We start from the raw sequence: 16,760 nt of genomic DNA, 5'->3' as shown, positions 1-16,760 counted from the left end.
TTGGGAACTTCTTGGTTGCTCCCACATAAATATTTGCACTGGCGAGTGTCCGTATTATGCAACTGTTGGTTTGGAGAGCCTTCCAAGGTGAACATTGGCTCAGAGCTACAGCCTAGGAACAAAGGACGCGCCTCATGGAGATCTAACTGCAATATTGGCATGCCAGATCGAATCAACACAGCATTACATAGGAGTCCGGTTCATTAGAAATGTTTGAGTCTCATCATTGTCACTTCAACTGATGTCACACAGTGACACTAAATACGGTAGATCGCTTGTGTATGCATTGCAAGCCTCACCAAGTAGGCACTCATTCGTGCACGGCACGTCCTTCCAGGAAAGTCTCCCTCAGAATGGACATTCTCCACACGAATGAGTCGTGGACAGAGCCAGGGAAGGTGGCATCGATGCTCTTTATGTAGAGGTCAGCATCGCAAACCTGGAAAAGTATAGAGTGGAGATATAAAATAATTTTCTTTGCAATTTGCTTTCGAACTATTTGCAGGGACTCCTGCCACAAACCAAAACACCTGTTTGTGTTACTGAAGACTGGACGACATATGCAGCTGCCAGCTGGTCAAGCCCAGTATAATCGTGACTTGTATTAATTGTAACGAATGTTGGCATGTCTTCATGCTGATTGAGTTACATGCAGTGGGCATAAACACTGAACTCGTTGCTAACTAAAACACTTGTATGCTTTATTTAAGACTGGACATCATGCAGCTATGAATATAGTTCCAAGCCACGAATGTGCTGGGGTTTAGACCCCAGTATACTCATGACTTGCATTGGTCGCAGCAGGTACTGACATGTCTCCGTATCGATTAAGTTACATGCGGATTGGAGAAACTCGATACTCACAATCATTGCGTTCAGCGCATCTTTCCTACACCAGTAGGCAGCCTTGGTGAACTGTGGGTCGTTTTCAGACGGGCCCCTGGTGGCGATCTGGATGCCGTCCACACTTGTGACATGATAGGGTTATTAGACCCAACTATAGCCAAATCTACTGTTCACAAAAAGAGTTCAATGGCGCGACGGGAGCGGCTCAAAAAGAACTGTCCCGAGCACGTCGCGAGCACTCTGCGAGCCGTCGTCTTTCGACGATCGCTTGGGAATGCACGTGTATCTTTTCCTGAAAGCTCTCGGACACGTTGGATGAACAAAATCGCCCATTACTTAATCGACAATGCCGCCAATTTTGTCAGCTCTCAGTAGCCCTCCTTTGCTCTCGCTTTCTCCTCCTCCGTTGTCGGAAAACGAATCCAGTGATCCGCCAGGCGCTCGACGATCACGGTCATGACGGCGTGGGGCGCATGAGACACGGTACTTTGATGTACCGCCAAGTGCTTGTCACTAACCACCGTTCCTTAAAATTCGACGGCCGCGTACAAACGCAGGGCACACAACACCTGCTGCTCGACGGTGATCACGCGAATGGTCATGCGGTCTGGTTGTAGGTCGGGGCGGAGCTGCTTGCACAGCCACCTCGTCACTCCCTTCGTATGTCAGTAATTCGCTACAAGCCTATCGTCTGAGAGCAGAAAGGCGTCGCGGTGCTCCCAGAACATTCTGTCGGCATGCTGGGAGACCAGCAGTGCACAACAAAGTTCTGCCATCTTTACTGATAAACTTGCAACTTAGAGCTTCCAAACTCTCGAAGTTTTCTTTACAGAAACAACTTCATCGTGACGACATTCTGACATCACGGCGAACTCCACAATTTCGACGAGCATGCACCAAACTTTATCGTCGGAACTTTACTGTGACATCGGGGTTCGTCTCCAGGAGCAGCAGCCAATGGGCAACTGATGAAGTTTTCTTTACAATGAAGTTAGCGCCACCAGCAGAGGCAGACAGAACTGTGGCTAGGCGGTGCACATATAAAGTTTAAATATCAACGAATAAGCTTACCTTGTTCAAAAAGAAAAAAAAAGAAAACCTGTTCTGGCCTATTTGCAACAGCATTCGCAGACGACTTCATGACTGGGCTCGCCTGTTTAAATCACCATTGACAGATGTTGGAAGCCTCAAGCATGCCGGCGCCAAACTTAGCAGACCATCTTCGGAAACTTTTTACTATTACACATACCTGCCAACCTGTGGACTTTCAAATTCGTAAAACCTCCCGCGGCCGCGCTCGGGGGGGGGGGTTATGCGAAGCGATGTGCAGCTTAATGTCAGCCTCGCCACCGTGCGAGACGCTTACATCACATGTGCACGTGCTAAAGAATCCAAATTTCTCTCCCTTTTTGGTCGGCACGGAGCACGGGAATTCCGACGTGTAGGACTTAAAGGGACCATGAAGGCAATTTATTTTATTTTTTTAAAGAAGGTGTTTTCGGAAGCATTGGGGTCCTATCATGCCACACAATTTTTTCTAGAACGTTGCGACTCTTATTTCTGTACCTGAAAATAAATTTGCGAAACCAAAACAAACATTTAGATTTCTTCCCTTTTTCGCCTCTGGAAAGAGAAGTGTCGTCAGGGAGCACTGTCGGCATCGGTAGGATTTAGTGCACACCCAATGCGGTTCCCGCGGTTCGCTCTAGTGCACGGCGGTCTGTGAAGAAAACCTGGAAGAAATGGACGACAACGCCGCGCTCGCAAACGAGTTTGAGCTCCCATTCAGCGACCTGACGCCGACTGCTAAGGACGTAGAACTCTGGATTGGCGACCGATGAATCGGTCGGCAGTTTATGCAAACTAACGTCGCCCGATCGACCGCACGTCTTTAGCCGACCTTTTGCGCAACCTACTGCTGCACATAAACGCGGCATGATTGGTGAGACACCAGTTCGCAAAGCGAACACGAGACGACGCATAAAACCAAAGCTAAAAGTCCGCCGCCCCCGGCGCTCGTACCTCTTTTTCTTTTTTTTGTCCTAGGTTGCTCGATGCTTGTTACGCGCCCGAGGTAGCAGTGCGGGATGCGTTCAACCAGTGACAAACGGAGGGATCGCTTTAGATTATGCTTTTATACACGGTACGAAACCTAATAATTCCCAACAACAACTTCAAAAGATTATCCAACGTTCAAATAAACTTTTTTCATCACATCTCACTGAGGAGCCCGTTGTCGTCACACTTCGGCGCACTTTAGTTCACCTTTCTGCCGCCGCCTCAGTGGGGTCTCGGGCATCGTTCCCGGCGCTATTATTACTGCGCCTGTTTTCTCGATTCGTGCGGCACCCAAACTTCTGTTCGGGCTAGAATTTGGTTAACAGTATCTGAGACAAGCCTGACATACATTTCAATTGTCGAATAAAACTTCGAAACTGCCTTCATTGTCCCTTTAAGGAACACCTGAAAGTACCTATTTTGAGCTTTGGAGTTCGCCATTGCACTGAGAAGCCACCGCGACCAGGGGAATGCTATGATTATACGTGCAACAGACACAAACGCCGCGTTGCTCGCCTTGAAACTAGCCGAAACTGAGAGGCCCAAACACGTCTGAACATGCCGAACCAACGTGCGCCGCCGAACACACAAACAAAGGCTTTGGGCTTTGGATTGGTTGTGGATCTGTGGCCTCCTGATAGACGGATAGTAAAAACCACCACGCTGCGTGGACGGTACCTATCGCCCTCTTGTGGCGGTGCAAGATACCGCCAGCAACGGTTTTACAAAAAGATGTAAAAAAAAATATTTTATATAAATTTTTTTTTTTGTAAAATTTGAAGCAAGATTTGTAAAATTGTAAAATTAGTCCCAATTCATACATTTTTCGAAAAATTCGGAAGAGTTGGCAGGTTTGATGACAGCACGCTAAACCTTAAAGGCTCCTTCCTGTTGGTTGCCTATGCTGAAGAATTCGGCGAGTTGATGGTATAGTCACATATTTCTCTTTTTTCACTGGATAACTGCTTCGAAGGAGTATAAAGGTTCCAGATGCACAATGTAAGACCTGGTGACTCGAAATGAGCACTTTACAAGGTTCAAAAAGTGTGTCCGGCCCCTTTAAATATAGAGTTTTACAAGATTATTTTGATAACTTAGGTATCCCCGAAAATGATACCTGAAACGAAACGATGCATGCTCAAAGATGGTGGCGAAGTATCGGGCATTGATTTGAAGTTTTTGGAAAAATGTACTAAAACTCTAATTTATGTGCTCCATACCTGATGCCGTTGATGCTGGTCGTTAGAAGTTGAACGTTCTGTGTCGAGCTGCAGCTTGGTGTCTATTACCAGCTCCGATCCACCACTTTCCGAGTTTCCGGTTCGAGGGTATCCCGAGACATATGTTGCCAGGCCGGGTTAGTGGCATAGGAAAACAAGGCCTCCATCTTGCTCTATGTTAGCGCTAGTCTGAGGCTCCCTGCGCCGTCCCGACGTTGTTCGATACGATGCCAACGCACTATGTCGCGTTTGGGTGTCGGAACTGGCATCGGAAGGGGGAGGGGAAGAGCTTCTTTCGCTTTCCTTCAGAGAAATTTGATCCAAATCGAAGAGCAGCCAATAAGGGCGTCGAAGCAAGTCGCATGATAACACTCCATGGTTGAGGCCACCGAGGCGTCGTTTTTGGCGACTTCGAGGTGTCGCCAAAAAGAGTAGTTTAATGTTTCATTTCTTTCTTTTTGTGCTAACTGAACTTGAGTGATTCCATCTTTATTGAGAATATATATAAAAAAATTAATGAATAAATATTGACAAATTTTAATGATATTTAAACCAAAAAATTAGCGCAACATTCGTATTCAGTTCAATATTTTTTTTGTAGCGCCGTGGCCATTGTTGATCGCAGCCATGTAATCAACCGCTTACAGGGCAGCTATGGTCGAAAGCGAAACCAAAATAAATTACTGGTACCGCTTTAGTGGCACAACTCTTGGCCTGCAGACAACAGCTGGTTCCTTGGTGCAGTGACACACACGCTCCCGCTATGTGGTGTCACGTGCCTCGCTCTGGCGCTCTTATTGGGTCGCGGGGACTGTAAGCTCCACAGTTAGCCAAGTTACTATGAAACGGAGTGTAGCACACTTGGTCACCGTTCCCCCCTAGTGCCTGCCATGATTGTCCTTAATCACATTTGGCTGTGATCCACAATTGGCATGTGAGTTTAGATTAGATATATCAAGGTATTTGATATCCTCGTTTCATTATTTCATGTGTGTGGTTTTTGGTCTCGATGTCTAATGGGCTGTGCATTTTTCGTATGATTATGCATCTTGCCGCTGTTTTAGGGGTGCAACAATTGTGACGATAGCTGCTTTTACAGTGTCAATCTAAAATTCACTATCTTGTGCAGTTTGGGCTATTGCTGCCTCATTGTTAGTGTGTCGAGTTGGGTCATATCGTGCATCAATTTTTACTTAAATCTGCTATGTGGGAAGTACATGAATAGTTAATGTTAATTATCTGCTGTGCATTACTGTTCACATTTATGATTCCAGCATCTTTGTACAGCGTTATCTAGAACTTGCTCTTTGGCTTTCATTTACTGTTCAGTTTGGGCGATTACTGCCTCAGTTTTTATGTTGAGCTGGGTTATGTCAGTAGTTTCCTTATTTGAAAAACTCTCATGCATCAATCTTTAGTGTTTGAATATATTACTTGGGAAGTACATCAGTAGCTAGTGTGAATTCTCTGTTGTACATCAATAGCGAGATTAAAGTTTGACTAAGCCAACGAAGTTATGGCTACCTTGGGTCTTTTTCCCTCAAGGTGGCAAAGTCGATTGTAATGTTAACGACTTTGACAGCCTACCTCAACAAATCTCATGTGTCATACATTGTTAGTACAAGTTGGAACTAGAAAATCTATTTGTAATTTTTTTTTTTTTTACTCTGAACAGTTTAAGAAGGAATTAGCTCTGCTTGTTTATGTTTATAGGCAAATGGCTTTTTATTTATCGTAATAAACTGTACAAATGTAAAACACCAAACTGTCCTGTTTTTCTGCAGTAAACACCATTTTCATAGACACGGGAGTGGCTACAAAAACATTGCCCCTGACAAGCGTATTTATTTGGCTCTGAAAAGAGCCGTTTTGACTTGGAGAAGCTTCAGGCTTCATGCAGCCGTTGCTTTACTACAGTCCGGGACCGTCCTCCACCACATAAAACCCTTTGCAGAACTTCTTAAAGGAGACATACTTGCCACGAGCTATGAGGGCTCTTCGACGCCTCACACGGCCTGTTACCACTTCCGGGAAGAGGGCGTGCTTGGCGAAGTAGATAAGCCCTGGCAGCAGTACTCCATCAACAAACTTCTTGTTGAAGGTGATGGTCTCGATGTGTGTTGAGTTGGCAACAGTCTTGTTGTTCGTCCAAAAAACAAAATCGCACCACTGGTGTTTGGTCACGGCCATCTGCCCTTGCACCTGGTAGGCGTGAGTCTTCTTAAGTCGTACCAAGCTATCCATGACCTTGCAGCAGAACCAAGCCATCCATGACCTCGCAGCAGAACTTCTTGTCCTTGCATGCCTCCATTGGTGTTAGCCCAATCTTCGACGACGGACACTTCACCTTCAAAAGGCCCTCTTCGTTGTCCTTCATCACGATGCGGTCGGGCGATGCTTCAGTGAAGCTGCACTCTGGGTGAATGTGCAGCCCAGTCTCGCGGATCTCGACGGGAGTGTCGAATGCTGCCATGAGTGATGCATAGGCAGCAACGGCGGTACCCTCGCGTGTCCTCCCATAGCGCATGGCCTCACTTGAGGCATCTGGGCTCGGGTACAAAATACCCTTCACCAGGTACTCGGGCTTGACACACTTGATAACAGCAGAGCAGACCGACGCTGTAATGCTGCCCTGCCGCTCTTCGTGCCACCTTGCATTGTTGGCTTTACCGACGGTGGACCGTGAAGAAGGCTCGAGCGCGCAAGGACCAGGCGCGAGCGGCCGAGGCGGCCGAGAGTGAGTGGACCCGCCAGCCACGTGGTTCGGTTGAGAAAAAAGCCCCTGGTTTATTCCGCACATTGTTTAAATACACCATTCCAAAACCCGAAGGTGGCGCCACGATTCATAGTTGTTCTGTCGCTACACTAGCGTCCTCTACATCCCCCCTTCGGGAGCCCTATGCTTACGAAACTTAGAAGCTTAAAGGAAAGCCTTACTATGAAACCTTTGGCAGACTTTACGCACCCCAGTCCGTAAAGAGAAGCAATGCCTAAATACACAAGAGCAACGAAAATATGCTCAGTCTAGTCCTGCCCTATGCGCAGCAGAACAAAAAGAACATGCCCTACAAGTTCAGTCTTTTAGGGGTAATCACACGCCGTCCATAACGGGAGTAGCGCGGTCGTGAAGTCCCTGGAGAAGCTGGAGGTGCTCGCAGAGATGCAAGAGGTGCTCCGCCGCTGTCGCTGTCCTCGGAAGCCTGCTGCAGAGCTGCCGATTCGTCAGTTGTTTGAGGAGTTGCAGAAGATGGAGGGCTGCTGCAGGGAACGAGGTGTCTCCGGTTTCGCACGAGAACACCGCTGGGCGTCTGGACGACATACGACCGTGGCCTCTGAGCAGGACTCAGAACCGTTGCCGTGGACTGGGCGTCTTGTACCCACACTTCCTCCCCGTCTTGGAGAGGGCGAAGATCCCGCGTACCGTGGCGAGAATTGAAGTCTTTCTGCTGTCTACGACGCTGGGCAGCGTCGCGCTCGTTGAAGTCCTTGACTTGAGGCCAATCCGGAACCAGGCTCGCGGCGGTGACGGGTAGGCGTGTTCGTAGAGAACGTCCCATCAGGAGCTGGGCAGGGCTGTATCCCGACACACCGGGAGTGTTCCGGTACGCTAGCAGTGCCAGAAAGAGGTCCTCTTTCCGGAACAGTTCTTTGATTGTGCGGACCATCCTCTCAGCCTCACCATTCGATTGAGGGTAGCGAGGACTACTCGTGAGGTGTGTGAATCCGTAGGATTTCGCGAAGTCCCGGAACGCTTTGCAGGCAAACTGCGGCCCGTTGTCACTGAAGAACGTCTGTGGAATGCCGTGCCGCGCGAAAATGCTCTTGATGGCACAGATGACTGCATCCGCAGACGTCGACCGGAGCGTTATGACCTCGGGGTACCTCGAGCGGTAGTCCACAACGAGAAGGAAGTCCTGGCCATCTAAGTAGAACAAGTCAGCAGCAACCCGCTCCCATGGCACTGAAGGGGTTTCGGTGGCAAGCATGGGTTCGCAACGCTGAACTCGGGTGCTTGCACACGCAGTACAGTTCTCAACGGCAGTCTTGACCTGGTTCTTGAGGTCCGGCCACCACACAGAGTCTTTGGTCAGGGCCAGACACCGGTTCACACCTTGGTGTCCGTCGTGGAGCAGGCCAACGATGTCCTTGCGCAGCAGTGAAGGCACGACGAGCCGTCCACCCATGAGCAGCAGGTCTTCGCAAATGGAGAAGTCGCCCCGATGGTCCCAGTAACGGGTCATATTCAAGGGGAGTCTATCTCGTCTTGGCCAACCTCTAGTGCAGTAGACCCTCAGCGCGGAGCACTCGGCATCTGACGCTTGATGCCTTCTGAAGTCGTCGAGGCGCACCGCCAGAGTCGAAGGAAGGGCTGTCACGACTTGCGACACAAAGAGCTCGACACTGTCGGTGGAAGAGGCAGCTAGAGAGGGGCCTTCGGGATCCCGTGATAGCGTGTCAGCAGTGGCCAGGTACTTCCCCGGAACGTACCGTACTGAAAACTGGTACCGCAGAAGTCTGATGCGGTACCAGGCATAAGGGAGGCATAAGGTCGAGGTCGGCAGTGCCTAACAACTTGACGAGTGGCTGGTGATCAGTCTCCACAGTGAAGCTGAGGCCACGCAAAAACTCTTCAAAGCGCTGCACTGCCCACGAGACTCCGAGCGCTTCTTTTTCTATCTGACTGTACCGTTCTTCAGCGGCTGTCAAGGCACGCGATGCAAACACGACCGCTCGGCGTTCCCCTGACGGTTGCTCCTGTAGGAGTACGGTGCCCAGGCCGTACGAGCTGGCATCAGCAGATACAGTCGTGGGGTACTCGGGGTTGTAGCGGGCGACGCAAGAGCTGGAGGCCACCATCTTCTTCAGCGACTCGAAGGTGGAAGCTTGGGCTGATCCCCAGGTCCATACTGTATCCTTGTTGAGGAGGAGTCTGATCGGAGCAGTCGTGGCCGACACATTCGGCAAGAATCGTCCAACGTGGTTCAGAAGGCCCAGGAGGCGTCGCACCCCATGTACATCCGTTGGAGGTCGCATATTCGTGATGGCGGAAACCTTGTCTGGGTCAGGTGCGATGCCTTTGGCACTGACGATCACCCCCAGGAACTTGACGGACGACACACCAAACTGACACTTGGAGGCGTTAAGGGTGACGCCAGACTGCTGGAGTCTCTTGAGGACGGCGTCGAGTCTAGCATCGTGCTCCGGTCTGTCCCTGCCGAAAACGAGGATATCATCCACCATGTTGACGCACCCGTCGAGACCCTCGAGAATGCGCGACATCTGGCGTTGGAACACTTCTGGGGCCGAGGTGATGCCAAAGGGAAGGCGCCTGTAGCAGTAACGCCCAAAGGGCGTGATGAATGTTGTGTATTCCTGGCTGCTTTCGGAGAGACGAACTTGATGAAACCCTGAAGACGCATCGAGTTTCGAGAAAACGACAGCGTTTCCCAGTAGTCCCAGGACCTGGTCGATGGTCGGCATCAGGTGTCTCTCCCGTAGAACGACCTGATTAAGCTTGGTCAGGTCAACGCAGAGGCGATAGCCCCCAGTAGCCTTGGGTACCACAACAAGTCCGGCGCACCACGCCGTAGGCGTCTCAACACGTCGGATGACGCCTTCTCTCTCCATTCTGTCGAGTTCATCTTTCACCACCCCGCGGAGAGGAATGGGGATCCTTCTGGGTACGCTTAGCGAGAAGGGCACAGCTCCGGGCTTGATGCGAATATGGTACACATCAGGCATTGTACCCAGTCCCGTGAAGAGCGGAGCCGCAGCTGCAAGCGGCGTCGGGGCAGGCGACGACGGGGCGGGCGGCGACGGTGTCGTCTTCGGCAGGTCGGCGTCGGTTATTGAATCGACAAAATTGACGACCCCTAGAGCGACGATTGCAGCGTAGCCTAGCAGAGGAGTGTCTACGCTGCCGACAACGTACAGCTTCTGGTGCACTGTCCGACCTCGCCATGCCAGGGTAGCCGGGAACGCACCGAGAAGATTGAGACGGCAGCGTCCCGGACCGACGAGTTGCTCGCCCGTGGGTTGGTCCAACGAGGCAGGACATCCCGGAAAAGAGCGGGGGACAACAGAAACGTCCGCGCCGGAATCCACCTTGAACTGTAGGGGGAGGCCGTTGACGCGTACAACGACGTACCGGCCGGACGCTTGCGACGACTCAACGGAGTGCAGCTGGATAAGGCTGAGGCGCTTCGTTCTGGAGCGGCAAACTGCTGCGAAATGTCCCTTTTTTCGGCAGTGGTTGCATGTAGCCCTCCTGGCTGGACACTCAGAACGTGAGTGCGGTGCGTTGCCGCAGTAGTCACACGACGCTTTCGACCCACGAGGGTAGCTGTCCCGGCCCTGGTCCCGGCTTCGAGAAGGTTCTCGAACTTTGGAGGCAGGCGCCATCTTGGTTGACTTTCGCGACGCAGCGTCAATGTTGAGGGGACTCGGCTGCGAAGTCGTTGCTTGACGTTTCTTCTCGTTTTCAGCGTCCTCATGTTGTCGAGCCAGCAGGAGCGCTTCTTGGAGCGTCAATTTCGGGTTCCGGCAAAGTTGGTCGGACAGACGCGAGTCGTGCAGCCCGACGACGAACCGGTCTCGTACGATGCGGTCTTCCACCTCCGGTGCCGGGTAGTTGCACTTTTTGACGAGGCTACGCAACGCCGTGAAGAACGCGTCGACGGTCTCGCCCGCCAACTGCGTGCGCTTGTGGAAGCGACTTGACTCATACACCTCGTTGACGGGGTGCACGAAGTAGCCCGTGAGCTTGGCTGCGACGTCGGCGTAGGAGCGGTAGGCCTCGTCGTCCGGCATGATGGACGAAAGGACCACGCGAGCTTGGGGACCCATGCAGTATAGGAGGGTGCGCACTTTGGTTTCCTCCGAAGCGACGGACAGGCCCGATGCGAAGGAGTAATCTTCAAATTGCTGGAGCCAGGCAGGCCACAGGCTGGCTTCGTCGAACGTGAACGGCGGCGGGGCCCGTAGCGAGAAGGCAGCAGCTGACGGCAGGAGCGGCGAGACAGCGGAAGTTTCCTGGGTGTCGGGCATCTTGGCACTTCTGACACCATGAAGAAGGCTCGAGTGCGCAAGGACCAGGCGCGAGCGGCCGAGGCGGCCGAGAGTGAGTGGACCCGCCAGCCACGTGGTTCGGTTGAGAAAAAAGCCCCTGGTTTATTCCGCACATTGTTTAAATACACCATTCCAAAACCCGAAGGTGGCGCCACGATTCATAGTTGTTCTGTCGCTACACTAGCGTCCTCTACAGACCGGGTCACTTCTTCCCTCTCTTCGTCCGTCAATGTCGGAAGGGACTCCAATTGTTTTTTAACAACGTCCCGGGCATTCTTACTCCACAAATCATCATCTTGGATGGGGAGCACTGGTGCCGCTGGTCCGAGTTGCTGCACACCACTGTACAGGAGCCACTGGAGACTTTGTGTAGCGACACTGAGGACATCTCGAAGTTGCTTAATCTCCTCAGCCGAAGCAACACCAACATTCTGACAGGGGTCAAAGGAGCGTCGATTCTTCTGCTTGACTGGCCTGTTGACGAGGTACTTGTGAAATGTGATGTCGGCAAGTGGCACCGAGGGAGGAGGCTTCTTGGCTGCAAAGAGAAATTTCGTTAGTTCAGTTCTAAAATTAGCCACATCTAGGTTTTCCATCTTGTAATCATGTTAATAGCTTATCATCCAAGCTGCTTTATGTAGAAAGTGCAGAGTTTCAAGAACTCGTGAAAACAAACACAAAGAGCATTGGCTGTTTGGTTCCACATTTGCCTAGCAATGGAGGTGAGCTTGGCTAAATAATTTAAGACAGCTTGAACGTTGGTCATTTTTTCTCCAATATATTAGGTACGAAGTAATAACATATTTCTAAGCAAAAGATTTCTATAGGAGCCTCTTCAAGAGCTGTAGTGTACACACCTTCGGCAGGCACAATCCAGGTGCAGGGTATGATGGTGCAGCTCGTTGAGCACGCGTTGCAGCTCTCTTTAGCATAGAGCAGCAGTGCTGCAATATCTTGGCAGGACTGGCTTTCCTGGAAAATCGAGGCAGTCAACAAAGACCAAATTAGCGGGATTATAACTGCAAGTGTAAAAACAGCTCTTGATTGCCTTCGTTGTACACAGGCTGTTGGTGCATGACGGAGACACGCATTCTTTACACTAAGCCAGAAAGCAAGCACTGCGAGCATGAGACATAAGCCACGTGAGGTTGCTACTATACTCTGTTTCACCTTGTGTTGTACCGTAGGAAAGGCTGTACGCATGAGCTCCTTGCTCTATGGCACATCTCGGCGGCACAAGCTCTCGTGCACCAAGGGCAGCTGCCAACGCTATGAGCTCGTGCTTCTAGCCTTCGCTGCGGTACAACATAAGGTGAAACGGAGTATAGCACAATGGGCATTGTCTTGGCCAATGTAACTCGCGTGTATTCGATCAAATGAAACGGGTATTGCTCCTAGGTTTCAAAGAGTGTCCGATCTCGCTGCTTACGCGTTGGGGATAGCGTGAGTGCAACGCGATTAGCCTTGCTTATAATAGGTTTGCGCATGACTTTTAATGCATGTATAAGCAAAATATCGCTCACCCAGCAACACAGCTGCACGTGCCGCCGATGACGCTCACGGTGCCTCTGGCGAACCACGCCGAGACTGTTTACGGCACCTTCTTCATTGACGGCAGGTAAATGCCCCGGACGAGACAGATCCAAGAATTGTTTGATGTGTTCCATCGGACGTTCTGGACGTACCCTCCTTTGAAGGCCCATCCCCGGTAAGCTTGTCGGAGCGACTCCGTCTTGCGCTGAAGATACTGCCACACTTCGTCTTGCGACAGGTTGGCGAACGGCGGAGCGTTCTGAATCCAGCCGTTGGATGGGAACGGGAACGGGATGCTGCCGTTCATGGCCATCCTCAACAGTAGCCGAAAGACAGCGGAGCTTCGAAAACTAGGCGGAAAAGCAGCGTGCAAGAACGATGGACCTCGCAACGTGTACGAATCGACCCTAATGGCGGGCGTGCTTTCATACGAAGAACGTCTCGAACCCAGTTTTCGCTAATTCGGACGTCTCCCAACAGGTAGTGCCACTTCTGCGGAAAGAGGTGGATTACGGCAGAGGCTCCACTACAGCTGCACTGTCTTGCTCCCGTGCGGTGCTGGTTGAAGGTTGTTTGGCTGGTGCCTCGCGAAACTCCCTGAAGAAGCTTGCATCCTGGCATTCGTCCCCTAGAGCAAGCAACCCCTGTTGGCACCGATCCTGAGCGGTCAGTACAGGTGCACTGGGGAATTCTCCTTCATAAAGGCTCTAGATGAATGCCTGATGTTTTTAGAATGCTTTCTCTTGGCCTGCTTGACAGCTGCATGTTCCAGTGTCATCATACACTTTGTCATTGTCTTGTTCACTGGTTACCTGGTACATACACATGGCTGCCTAGGCGTCGGCCAGCTTGGGCAGCACTTGCGGGCATCCTCTGGAGGAGCTTATCGTAGAGGATGTGGTGGGCAGACATGCGGTTGAATGCATGCCAGAGCAGCCTCCTCTGGAAGTAAACCCTCCCACACAGTTGCCACGAGATCTACGAGGGCAACCACATGGTCACTTTGCGATGGCAGAGGACATCTTTTGAAATATGAATTGACGCTTCTGCAAAGTTATTTGTGTTGTGGCCTCTTGTTGTGGTGCTGGATCGAAAAAGGAGCACCTATTCCTCCTTCCTCTTCAGAAAAGCCTCCACTCGTGCGACATATCCTTGGTGGGACCTCTGTCGAAGTTCCTGTCGCAGCTTTCAGTTCATCGGGAGATGATGCATACATGATCTGCAAAGAACATCCTGAAACACACTTTTATGCACTATACCATATTTGCTTTTCTACAACATAAATAATATTGTAAACTAGAAGATCGGGCAATATTGATATAAAATTTTATTGAAGACCAAAGTACGAGAACTTTTTTTATGGTTATAATATAGCACCGTGATATCCTGAAAGATAGTCAACCCCAAATAGACCCTTTCTGCAATTTTTCACCACCTGGCGGCGACGTTTCAAAACTATGCTCAAGCACTGTCGGCCACCGTCGCCCACCATTGGTATGGCGACGGCGTATCAGGCACTGGCATAGGTATGGTCTGACCGTCACTTCCTTTGTTTTCTCTTTTGCAAAACTCTGACTGACTGCCACTGCTGTTTTGCTACTCGGGGTCTCGGAAGATGCCTTTCCATTGCTGCGTGCCTCTCTTCAAGCAGAGAGGCGTGAAAGATAATAACAGAAGCAAGGTGAGACTTCTTGTTTTGCTGTCAAGTATAAACCGCATGCAAGCGATTTGGCGAGCGACGAGATAAGCAACGGCGACAGGCTTCGCTGTCATTCGGTGAGTCGCGCGACGAGGCAAACCGCATGAAAGTGACAGGAGCGAGTATAGCGACATTTTCTACAAATCAAAAACCGTGCGACGCCACGTGCTACATAGTAATATCTCCGTTGCTCGTCGCTGACTCTTGTCACTGTCACTGTCATTGTCGCTCAGTTGCTCGCTAAATCGCTTACATGCGGTTCGGTCTTTAGTCTTTAGAGCACGAGGTTGTGACTTCGGGAAAAGGGTTGAAAGAGAAAGCATGGGCTAACAGCGCTTGTGCATGGAAGTACAAAGTGCACCACATTGGAACAATAAAAATTTTTGAGCAGTGGCCTGCAAGCTTACACTTCACAATCCATAGCTTTTTTTCTCATGCTTCCCGAGAGCTTAAGAAGAACAATTCTATACGCACCTTGACCAGAAATGGCTATACGCATGGCTGCTGGACACTGCGAAGCGGCGTGTAGTTTTATAATGAGGGAGGGGGCCTAGTGGGGTTAATAGTTTTGTAATGAACAGTCGCAGACTCTCACGACAAAGCGGTGTGAACGCAGGCGGGGCGATATGTTGACACGCTCTCCAGTGATGAACGCACCGTCCGAAAAGGGTAACCCAAATGGCATGATCGTTCCACGTCGTGCCTAGAACTTTATTCTTAAAAGAACATGAATTTTCAAGAGTCTAGCATGTCTACGGGTGGTGTGACAGACCCGTTCAAAATTGCGTGATCGCGCGTTGGCTTTAACCGTGTTTATGATTGTGACGTGATTTGATTCGGCGAACCCTATTCTATTTTTCCTTCCAGATATAATTTTTTGCTTTCCTGAAAGAACTGACTTGCACAACAAATGGGTAATTGCCATTAAACGAGACAAAGACAAACTATTCACTATCACAAATACACAAAGGTGCGTTTTCCTAAAATTTTCAAGAGGAGGATTATCTCTTCAATGTCACCTCAGGTATCCATTGCTTGAACAAAGGAATTGTACCAAGCACGTTTGTATTTAACGCCGCCAAGAAACCTCCACGAAGAGCGCCCCTTCAAAGAATGCAAGCTATGAGCAAGTTGACCGCTGCCGATGAAGATGCAAGAGGTGACGCGGTCTGCCGACACTGCCATGCTCTACTGTGGATTCACACAGGCCGTCTTATGTTGTACTGCAAGTATTCTTGTGCATGCATCTTTCTATCAAAAAGAGGAGTAGTTGGAGAGCGTACATCCTCAAAAGAGAAAAACTATCTTGCCCAGAAATGGTGTGTAAGGCCCGCTTCAGACGGGGCAACTTTTCCAGCAATATTAAGGTTGCTGGCAGGTTGTTCCCTAGCTTTCCCTAGATCGACGTGAATTGCTGAGATCGGGTCCGGCTCGAACAAGCGAGCAACTCGGAGCAATTCGAAGGCGGTTGAAACGGCCGCAGCCAATCAGAGACGCGATATTTTCACTTGACACCCCTGTGGTGGTGATGATGACAGCTGAAAACTTAGTTCTAGTTTGAAATGGACCGTTTTTGGAAATAAAAAGTTTCAGAAAAATGAATTAGTATTCTCAACGCCGTTCAAAGTAATAAGAACGCGTTTTTAGCGCGTAGCTTGGCGTGTCTAAATAGTGAAAGAAAAATCAAATTTAATGATGATGGCAAGTCGGAGCAATTCGGTTGTTGCGTGTGAACGCGGGCGGCCCGTGTTGCTGGTTTTGCGACGTCAAGTTGCTGGGCGAAATTGCTCCGTCTGAAGCGGGCCTAAGTACTACTCACTTGATGGCTCAGACTCGAGAAAGATCTTGCTCTTTGGTGAGGTTGTGTAGCCCCACATTTGTCCACGATTCTCGGGTTACGACGGTCCCAAATGAAGATGGCATAAGTCTGTTGGTTCAGGCAGCCTTCCATGTTGTGCTTTTCGCTTGCTGGCAGCTGTCCTTTTCAAGTTGGCGTGCCTCTTCTGGGGCTAAAACCAAGTTCTACATATACAATGACAAGATAATGTATAACGGGAGGCTAAATTTAACATGCAAATGTGAAGCAAGTGGAACAATACCTGAAGAAGCAACGTTTTGGTAGCACCTAGGATCTCTGTTCCCAGCTGGTAGGTGCTTGATGAAGTGAAGAGGGTAAGAAGCACAGTTTTAGAGGCATCTGTGCCACACTGCGCTCATGGCTACTTGCTCCATGGGGAGTATGCCCCTTTGTGTGAACAATGCAATAAAGCTCTAAGTGTTCTCCATTTTCCAATTGAGTGCCCTTTCTATGAACAAAAACGCCAATTTCTCTTCGC

This window comes from Ixodes scapularis, unplaced genomic scaffold (assembly GCF_016920785.2).
Source record: "Ixodes scapularis isolate PalLabHiFi unplaced genomic scaffold, ASM1692078v2 PGA_scaffold6__148_contigs__length_123643588, whole genome shotgun sequence".
Taxonomy (NCBI): domain Eukaryota; kingdom Metazoa; phylum Arthropoda; class Arachnida; order Ixodida; family Ixodidae; genus Ixodes; species Ixodes scapularis.
Note: the sequence above shows the minus strand (reverse complement) of the source record.